The sequence below is a fragment of the Antedon mediterranea genome, chromosome 9 (assembly GCF_964355755.1).
Source record: "Antedon mediterranea chromosome 9, ecAntMedi1.1, whole genome shotgun sequence".
Taxonomy (NCBI): Eukaryota; Metazoa; Echinodermata; class Crinoidea; order Comatulida; family Antedonidae; genus Antedon; species Antedon mediterranea.
In genome coordinates this window covers 11,430,695-11,442,134 of record NC_092678.1, presented here as the reverse complement: position 1 = coordinate 11,442,134, position 11,440 = coordinate 11,430,695, and the positions used below count along the sequence as shown (strand labels likewise).

The 11,440-nt window shown below is 34.1% G+C and overlaps 1 long non-coding RNA gene across 1 annotated transcript; it reads right to left on the bottom strand.

Annotated features, from left to right (window-relative positions):
* Positions 1 to 286: 286 nt before the first annotated feature.
* Positions 287 to 1,435, bottom strand: LOC140059258 (uncharacterized). Its single transcript, XR_011847161.1, has 3 exons — positions 1,307 to 1,435; positions 803 to 945; positions 287 to 553 (listed from the first exon to the last, which is right to left on the bottom strand). It is a non-coding gene; the product is annotated as an uncharacterized lncRNA (long non-coding RNA).
* Positions 1,436 to 11,440: the final 10,005 nt, after the last annotated feature.

Sequence of the window (11,440 nt, the reverse complement as noted above, 5' to 3'; positions counted from 1 at the left end):
GTAGTGAGAAACACAAAATGTATCGGCAACATTCACAATTTATTGAAACATTTCTTACTATTAAAATGACACTTTGTAATGGATATGAGCGATCTTAGAAGACTATAGCTGCCGTAATTACTGCCACAATCAACACATTGATATTAGTAGACAAATTGACACAAAAAACAATACAGGAATTCAATAAGATATACTGTAACTGTATATAGGCCTAGGCCTATATATATTTTTTATTAACTCCTTTTGCAATGTAATATTTACAGTAACATTATGAAGTGTAAGTAAAATTGAAGAATTTATTCTGTGTACTGTTGTAGTAGTATTTTTTATTTATTGAATGTTATGTTTACAAAATAATATACTGTACAAATATTATTGCTTTATAAAAAAAATTATACTGTACAACATTTTACAAGCTGAACAGGAACATATTGGCCGAATGCAGCATCACAAATATTTTTCTTGCAATATCCAATCATATACAGAGTCTATCATCAGTTGTCTTTATGAAGTACAAATGTGACCTCTGTTCCAGTCTTCATCAGCTCAACGTCTTTAAATAAAAATGTTTAAATAATGATGTATAAATAAGTTAAATATTTCACAAAATCTAAAGTTTTTAATTTCGGCAAAGTACGAAAACCTGGAATTTGGTATTTATAAATAGGTCTAGATCATGCACATTTAGTGCAAAATGTGGGCTAGTGAAATTGCTTGCTTTGACAAATAAGTACACTAACTTTCTATGGTAAAACACATTACAACTAAGACTTAATAAAGAGAAAACAAATATTTGACTTACTACAGTACAGAGTTACATGGTAAAGAACAGTAGTTTGTGTGGTAAAATGGCTAAGCTGGCTTTTCCCCTCTGTCTACTTGTACAGTGCTGCTGGAGGAAGGTTCTCAACTTCAGGCTTGTAAGTTGTATTGTAACCATTTTCCCTGAAAAAATGTTTGTTTTATTTTTATCATAAAAACTAGTTAAACAAGATTCAACTGTAAATTATGTATATGGTACAGCAGGCTGGCTGTATTTTCGGATTGATGGCCTAGCCTAGGCCAGTCTATGAAGAGTACAATGTATAGGGCCTAGCTGGGCATTTTCTGCAGAGACCCGATTGTCCCAGCAGCCTGCCTCCTCTACTACTACTACTACTAGCCTATGCATGTATTATTCTAGGCCTAGCCCTGAAAAAATCCCAGGCTAAGTTAATTAATTACCTTCCTGTTATTACAAACGTCTGTTTAGTTTGCGTTATATATATAATTATTATATTTAAAATAACCGTCTAGGCCTACTTACCGACAAATTAACAGCTTAGCTTTACATACGATCAGGGGAAACCCCCAGTCGAGTCGCGTCGATCTGTGGGTGTTGTGTACACAACGTGCATCATCCATGTTTGTTAGATCAGATCCCAGCTGTGTCGATGCTCATTAACATATCATGCATATTTATGAGTTAGCTCTATCGGCCTAAATTTTGAGCTGACAAGTTGGGAAAATTGATTAACTTATTTTGCTTTTTTCTTAGCGAAATTAATAATTTTTTTCGGATTTTTTTTCGGCGAAAGTGAACAACTTTATTATAGCTACAATATGATCTATTCAAAATTTGATTTAATTGATCTTCATTTTTCATGTTTTGGGGGACAATACAACTTTAAGAACTTTTTTAGAGAGCAGGTTATGTAATAGAAACCACAACAATAAGAATGATTTTAAGAATAGGTAATAGACAAGGCGGAAAGAACAGACCGATTAAAGTTGTGTTTTATGACGTGCATGGGATGGAAGTGGTTTTTGAGATTTTACAGACAAGAGAATATGAAGGGTTTATCAAGAGACATATCTAAAGCAGAGAGAGTTAAGTTCTCGAATCTAAGAGAGGAAATAGAACACAGAGAGGAAGCAGGGGAGGTAGGATTGAAAATAAATAATTAAAAAATTATAAAAAGAAAAGATGAGAAATTAGGAAGCCAAGAAAAACAAATGCAAACAATGCATGAGTAATATCTTAAACAAAAATCCTGCAAAGAAATTAGAAATTCTAATTTTTAGAAGAAAATATTACAGAGAAAATTAACATTAAGTTGATATTATATGATCAGACAACGCCATGATCGCACCAGAAATTGACACAATAATTATTTTGCAATTATTGGTATAGCAGAAACAATTTTATTTTTACAAACCTAAATCTTGAAGAGCAATGTTCACTTTAAATTATGTTCCATTGTTATTATTATACAGAGTTGAATTATTTTAAGATGTAATATATTATTTGCATTGGATCGCATTGGATTGAGGTGAAAACAAATAATTAGTTGAAGAAGATGGTCATTAAATGAATTATCACTATTGGAAGTGATACAATATAGTAAAGTAGGCTGAAAATAAATTACGCTGCCTTGCGGAGAGGATACGGAAAACAAAAGGCTAAGGGTCCAACCCCTGACAGAAAAGTGTTGTTGTAACATGACAACAAAGGGCATGACACATGAAAGGGAGAATCTTAATAACATATTAGGTCTTTGTGAAACAAGACTAGCTAAGTATGGAGATATAGATGTTAATAGTTTTAGACTGATATACTCTGGTGCTGATGGAATCCTCTTAGTCTTAGATAAAGAGTTGGGAAAGAAAGTTATAGAAATTAAATGTATAAATGAAAAACTAATTGAAGCACTTCCTGTTAATCTAGTGGTTGTACAAGTGTATAGGCCTACAACAAATAGTGAAGAAAACGAAGAGGTGGATAATATAATGAAGCAATTGAAAGCTTACTAGATTGTTGTAGGAATGATAATATTATTCTAATGGGAGACTTCAATTCTGTAGTAGGTGAACAAATTGAGGAAGAAAAAAGTACTGAAAAATTTGGACTAGGACAACAAAATGATAGAGGAAACTCTATATATATACAACAAATAACCACAATTTTGAATTTGTAACACTCTCTTCAAGCCACCTTTACGACGAAGATACACATGGGTGTCACCAGGAGCAACAGGAAGATACAAACTTGATTACATATTGGTCATGGAAATATATAGACATGCTGTTAAGAATTGTCATGCTTTTTCTGGACGGAGTGGCATATCATATAAAGTAATACAGGAACTATCAGGAATTAACATTAAAAGACGTAAGGGTACACAAGCAGTATTAAATAAAAAAGATAAATTACAAACTGATAATAATGAAATAAGACAAAGATGGAACGAATATCTGGAAGAGTTCTATGCTGCAGATCAAAAGAAGCAAACAGTGTGTCCGCTTGAAGATGAACAAAATGTAAAAGGAATTAAAAGACTACATGAAAGAAAAGCTGAAGGCATAGATGGGATACCTGCAGAGATGTTAAAACAACTAGGAGAAGTAGCAACCTTGGAACTTACCAACATCTACACAAAAGGAAAATGGCCAGCGGATTTCACTAAATCTGTAGTAATACCCTTGGAGAAGAAAGTAAATACCCAAAGATGTGATGAACCCCGAACGATAAGTCTCATAACGCATACATCTAAGATAACACTTAAGGCATTAAATGACTGATTGGCATCAAAACTTGCAGAGTATATTGGGAAGGAACTATTTGGTTTTGTACAAGAAAGAAGCACCAGAGATGCGATTGCTGTGCTGAGAGTGATGGGAGAAAAATTCTTAGAATACTGTAACGAATTGTATATATGATTTGTGGATTATGAAAAAGCATTCGACAGGATTAATGAACCGCAGAAGAAATGGATTGGTCACAGTATTAGAAATAGAGGATTATTGAAAATAGTGATGGATGGTAGATACGATGGAAGAGCAGGTAGAGGAAGGATGAGAAAAATGCTACTGGATAGACTTATATTAAAAATGGAAACAAATATTAACAATTAAAGGACAAAGCATTAAATAGAGAAGAGTGGAAGAAAATGACTGTCATTGACTTGCCAATTGTCAGATGACAAGGTAGACAAAGTAGGTAGGATTAATTGTCGCGAAATGAACCCCATTGACCCCTAAGTTTATTTTGCTCCCCTGGGACCCAAAAAGCATATGTCATATAATTAACCCTAACTTTTTTTCTAAACACAGACATTAAAAAAATTAAAAAACAAAAATAATGCAAAGGACATTTTATTTCCAAATATGTTATCAAATTTGTGTTACAACTTATTTTTGCGGAGTATGGATTATGCAAATTTTAGAAATATTTTAGGAAAATTATTAAAAATTTGTAATTTATCTTTGACTACCAAATGCACAAAAATTAATAAATATTTCATAATAAAACTCATCTCTTCATCAGAACCTATTTCTTCTCTTCAAAATAAGACCAAACTTGACCATTATGAATGACCGGTTTCGAAATTATGAAGAAATTAGTAGACTGACTCATCCGACGATGACCATATGGGGCCTAGGCCTATCGGGAGCCGCCCCGAGAGCGTCGTCGCCGCTGTTTGTTCACCGGGAATGTTAAAAAAAACATCCCGAAAGCGACTTGGAATTCGGGATTCTCACGCGCACCGGCATCCCTCGGGAGCTTAGTCCGCTGTTTTAGACGTGTAGCTTGCAGAAAATTTGACGAAAATGCGTCGAAAACTTATGAAATTAAAACAAGTTTGGTATCAAAATGTTTGTCAAAAGTTATGCTTCAATAAACTGACCTTTGCGCAGAGTTTGAACAAATATTTCATGCCCATAATGCATCTGACATGTCAGGGTGGGTTCATATTACAATCAAAGGTAAACAATATGGCGCGGCCCTTGTGAGGACATCTTCACGACTTTTCTCCGGTAGAAAAATCACATTTTTACATGGAAATATGACGATTTAGACACTGTAACTGATACATAATCTTTATTTATTATACATTTATTGTATACAAGCTTCAAAATAGTGATTATCAGAAATAAAGATGGATTTTAGACGATTTTACGTTGTATGTTTAGGCCTAGATTCATTCAACGCGCCTGTCGCGTTTCGAACAGCGTGCTTCGAAAAACGGTTATATTTTCGAATTTTATTTTCAAACTAACTTCAACAATTGTTTTTATATATTTAGAAGCATATTTTTAAAAAAGAAGTTGTGAGTATTTTGTATAATTTGTTGTTACGATTCATGCACAGCAAACTGCGCATGTAAATTCGATTTACTTTTTTTTTGTTGATAATTTGTTTACAATGACCTTGACTTTTAACCTTTTGAGCGCTTTAAGCGCTTATCGTGGTGAATCGGTTAACACTTTCAGTCGTAACAAAATGACGATGAATTACACAAGCTACTTAGTCAGGTGGCTTAACAACACATTTTGAGGAAATCGTTACACGGTGGACAAAAGCGCCAAATTTGAGCGGGGTTGGTGAAATCTGTCCATAATAGGTTACTTTTCTGTCCATAATAGGTTACTTTCTGTCCATAATAGGGACTAGAGGGCGCTGTTGTTTGTCCATAATAGGTGACTTCAGGCCCGTATCCAGGGGGGGTGCGTTGGGTGCAGACGCACCCCCCCAAGTCCCAAAAGGTCCACTATTTCCTCGGTTGGTATTTTTTCTTGTCTTGTTTAACTAAAGACAATATCATTATATATATACAAAATTTACATTATCAATGGTATACAAACAAAAATATGCTAATATAAAATGAAAAAATACCGGTAATTAAATTACGGAATCTGAACTGACTACAAACTCGATGTAAAACATGCGCAGTCGATCATGTGACGACAAGCAATAGCTTAGCGCTTCATGTACGCGGTACGCGGTAAAGTGTTTGCTGGAGAAATACAGACAACTTAAAGTCAGGGAACACGTGTACTTTTTGTCGGGGAATATAATATACAGTAAAAAGCGTTCGCGTTCACTTAGTAGCTAGCTTCAGCGCCTAGAAAACCGCGACGTTTCATTGACCGTGAGAGTACGTCAGAGTGATATTATGCACTTTATATGCATTCATTATTGCCAGCGATCTAACTTACTACTAAACAATAGCTAGGTACGCACTTGTCTGGCGGTATCCCTTTGTACGAATCGTTCAACGTTGGGTCGAGACGCGTGATATCAAGTTTCATCCAGGGACCAAAATGTGTAATGTGTTATTTTCCAGGCGAAGTTTACCGACGGTTACGTCGTGTACTGCGTCGACGTACGCTACACTACAGCAAAAACGAATTATGTTAATTGTTCGTTTGTTCACCAATTTTTTAATTTACAAGTAACCTTCTGTACCGTGGGGCACCTAAAATCAATTTTTCATCCATTACTAAACAAAAAAACATGCCATTTTCGCTTAGCCAACATTATAGCTATAGTTATTACATTTTCAATATCCTGTATGTCATGAATTTCTCACCACTCGGAAGTCCAGATGGTACGCATGCATACACCCTGGGAGGAATAAACTTTTTTCCCCGACTGAAAAAGGTCTACGCTTGCGTTTTTTAAGCCTCTAGGCCTGATGTTTCCAAAGTATAAAATGCAATTTTTTGAAGACCTGCAGCTCTAGTTTTAAACATTTTCTTAGCTCAGCCCCAACAATAAAGCTGGTCATATTTCGAAGAACAAGAAGTACATTTTCCGGGACCTAACATCTCTATTTTTCAAACATTTCTTAGCTCAGTCACAACCCATGATAGGGACTTATATATTTTTTTTCATGTTTTGAAGTATAATAAGTCCAATTTCCGGGACCTCCAACTCTATTTTTCAAAATTTTCTTTGAACTTTTATTTTTTAAATTGAAAAATATGGATTGAAACCGTCATCGCGCATCGTTTTTTTGCACGCAGTATTTTATTTATGCATTATAAAAAATGGAAAAAATGGCTACCCTAAATCTGATTAAAAAGACCTCAAATGACGCTAGAACGCGTTGCTTCCGGGGGCTTCGCCCCCTGGACCCCCACCGGGGGCCCTTGGTGGCCCCCAGCCTAGTGATGCTCGCTTCGCTCGCATAGCCCCCTCGTCGGGGAATGTAGCCCCCGCGTCGGGAAGATCCTGGCGCCACCCCTGCTGAGTTGGCCTCATCATGAAAGCGTTAAGTTCTGGTGTCCATCGTTCAACTAGCCCAAGCCACAACAGAGAGTCTTACATCAGTCTTTAGAACGTCAAATAACGCAAATTTTTCCAGGGCCTTCGGCCCCTGGACCCTGACCGGGGGCCCTTGGCGGCCCCCTGGCCCCCCAGCCATTGTTGCTCGCTTCGCTCGCACCCCCCCATTATAAATGCTGCATACGGGCCTGGACTTTCATAATTGGCTGTCCAAAATAGGTGACTTTTTGTCCACAATTCAATAGGCGAGTTTATTGGAGTAGTGCGCCATCCATTGTGTTGTCCATAATAGGTGATTTTTTTGGCGTACTCGTACATACGTAGTTTATTTCGCGAGTAGAAGTAATACTAATTTGCTTTCTGTTCAGACTTCGAGGCTACCTAGGAGGCCTAATTAGTATAAATATTTAAGTCTTTCTAGCCTAGGCCTAGCCTAGCTATAGGCCTACTAGTACTACTACTCTAGCCTAGGCCTAGTCCATTTGTTATTGTCCACTAATAATAATGAAATGTGAAATTTATTCAGCAACAAATAATTTAATTTGAACTTCATTTTAGGTTTGATAGTACGGACAGACATTACGCAACTTACCATACTATTGCAAGTTTAACTAAATCACCAACCCACACGTTCTTTTACAAAAATAAAAAATACCCCATAATACTCTAATAATAATATTGATAAAGTTTTATTTTTTTTAAATAATGAAAATGTAAACTGTTATTTTTATAAATGCATTGGTGTTTCAATGTAATTGTTGTATTTTTTTTTCTTTGGACTTATTTTGTTTTGTTAACAGTAATAATAAAAATCAATTTAATATTGAAAAAGACATCGCAGTTCAGCACTTCATTTCGTCATTTTAGGTCCTCCCCTATTTCAAAATTCTGGATTCACATAGCTCAATGACAAACCATCCCAGTCTAAAGTGGATCAACAGCAGCACATCTCATCCATTTATTATATTGTTTAATTAAATGAATCAATTTTAATGTTTAATAATAAGAAATACGACAATAAATCAAGTTTACATACACGCAGTGTACAAGCAACACATTTGTTCTGTATTCAGAACAGTTTATTCAAAATCTAAATCACATTTAAAAAATACTGAATTATATTAATTTTAAAAGTGTAAAAACATGGTTAAACTACAATTTAAAGGATAAATAAAATGCACCATAATTATTATGTTTATTACTATAATTATTGATCAATGATTATGATCAAAAATAATATGTTGAAGTGATGTACTTTTTTATTTCAGCAGCATACTGTATATGAACAGAATATCAAACATCTGTATGCCTATAATAAAAAAAAAAAGGAAGCATTTAAATACTATAATAATATTTAAGTATTGTATAATGCAAGTAACTTCAACCTTAGTAATGCTGAGACAAATTTTCATGTTGTATGGTGGGAAACAGTATGGTGGGAAACAGTTATGTTTAAATATTTTATTGCATTTAAAAAAAGATATGTAGGATTGTTTTACTAAATTTAAGTTTATACCAGTTGTTAGAGTCAATTATTACCATACTCTCTATATGAAAACTGATATTAAATGTTTTAAAGACAAATGCTTTATTGAATGAATGCTTTAATAATATAACATTCAATAACATTTTGAAATATTTTCTGCATGAATTTGTTAGTGGATTTATCTATTCTTTTTACTGTGATTGTAATGTTTATAATGAATGAAAAAAAAAATATCTACTTTTAATTTCTTAGCAATTCAAATGAATAGAATATTTCAAATCAGAATGTTAAAAATTAATTTTCATGTATTGTCAGTTTTTCTACTACGGTACTGATAAAATTCAGTTTGTCTCTCTGAAAATGTTTGACTAAATTGTATCCTTCTTTTCCGAAGATTACTTTTGCAAACAAATACTTTTTCTAAATAGGCTTCTTCTTGGGATTTTACAGTATCTTGGTCATATTGAAAAATGTCCTAAAAGATGTAGGCCTAGTGGGTTGTATGTAAAGTATTATTCTTCAATTGTAAGTTGGGCCTATCTGTTACTTACCCTAGTTAATAGAAATGTCCATGCTACTGTACTATAACATTGATCAGAAGATACACTGTACACAATCTTTGATACATGCAAAAAATATGGGAAAAATTGAGATTTAAATAGATGACATAATTAATAACATACAGTAACAATAGCTCTGGCTCTACTATACTGCCAACCTACTAACTGTCCGAACTGTCTGGATAAGACTCATTCATTCAAAAAATAATTTTTAAAAAAAGTATAGCCTAGTAGTGCAGTGGGCGGTGGTGGCAGTGGTATTAGTAAAAGACTGTATAATGACTAGTCCGCCAGACCTGACCTGCAGTTAGGCAGTATAGTTACGAGTAGGCCTAGGCCCTAGTATGTAAAATATTCATATTAAAAAAATAAAATAATAAAAAAACAGATAATGAGGATAGGCCTAGGCCTAGTTGTTTGTAGTAGGAAACCTATCTACCTAATATGAGCCCATGTCATTTGTATTCCTCCCCTGCGGTAAGGTAGGCTTAGAAAAAAAAAAGCTCACATTTCATTAGTGGACAATAACAAATGGACTCCAGCTAAGCTAGTAGTAGTACTAGGCCTAGGCCTGACTGAGGTAGCCTAACTAAAACAGGACTAGCCTAGGCTAGGCCTAGAGGCTAGAGAGACTTAAATAATTATACTAATTAGGCCTAGGCCTCCTACTAGGTAGGCCTAGGTAGCCTCGAAGTCTGAAGAGAAAGCAAATTAGTATTAACTAATAATACTATTACTTCTACTCGCGAAATAAACTACGTATGTACGAGTACGCCAACAAAATCACCTATTATGGACAACACAATGGATGGCGCACTACTCCAATAAACTAGCCTATTGTGGACAAAAAGTCACCTATTTTGGACAGCCAATTATAGTCCGGTCCCTAAGGGGAAATGATGTTACCATAGTGGATACAAGTGTGCCCTTTGGCATGTTGATAGAACATGATATGGAGATACCAAAACAAAGTTACTGGAAATCTGATTTGACCTCTGTGACCTCTGACCTCAATTTTTATATTTCTATCTAAACAGCCATATCTCGGCAACGGGTTGGACAATTGAAATGACATTGGTGTCAAATAGATCAGAGGGTACATATTTATATTCGCTCTAATAAAACTTTTTTCAAAAAAACAACTGGAAATGTAATTTCTGAATGTTTTGACCTTTGACCTCGGCTTACTATATCTCAATAACTACTGGTCAAACTTTCTTGAAATTTGTTTCAAATTGTTAAGAGCATACATATTTATATATACTCTAATTAAACATGTTCTTCCAAATTCACAGGAAATGTCATTTACTGACCTTTGACCTTTACTGTTTGAATAAGTCTGTATCTCTGTAACCAAATATCATAAAAAGTTCAGTTTGGTGTCAAATTGTTCAGAACGTAAACATTTATATTACCTCTAATAGAAGATGTTATCATGCTATTACTGGAAATGCCAGTTATCGCAGTTTGAGGTATGACCAGGTAATACTGTTAAGCGTGCGTGTGTCATACTTATATACCCAAAATATAGATTTAATGGACCAGAACTTCATTCAATATCCTAGTTTGTTTACCTTTTACAATTTTCTTTAAACTTAAATTTTCATTTAATTTCAATATATAATTCCATCGCATGGTAGGCCTACACCGTAAGAGCAACACTTAATATCAACATAAAATTAGATCAACTTAATCTATTTTTATTTATTTTATAAAAAGAAAGAAAATCAAGATCTTAAAGAAAGAAAAGAAGAATTAACCAATGCGTTTTTATACTCATAAAACATATGACCTAATTACCAATTAATTGCTTGAAGTATTCTGAAAAAAATGAAATGTTGAAAACAGTGAGGAAAAAGCGTAGGAAAGAGTAAAAAATTAAAACATATACCGTATGCTTAAAAATTTGAAATCTGAAAAGGAACAAAGACAAATTAATTACAAAGCTGATTTCTTTCCAAGAACATACTGTAGTGGAATATAAAAGGAAAACGAACCAGTGAGCAGTAAAAAATATTACCTATACTACCTATATTATCTACTCTTGTAGAGAAAGAGGCTTTAAGGCAAATGCCAAAAAAAAACAAAGCTCCAACACTGATGATGAACATGAGGCAATGACACATCCAGCTCATAACACTATAAAACAAAATCTTAGAAACCAGAAGAAATGAAAAGAAGCAATGATATATACTTTAATCCACAAAAATATGACAAAACTGGCTTCAACCATTACCAACAAAAATAATCCAAAAAAATCAGAGACCGACTAGAAGTAAATAAACCAAGATATAAGGCTTCATAGAGTAGGACCATCTTATAAAGTTTATCAATCAATTAAAA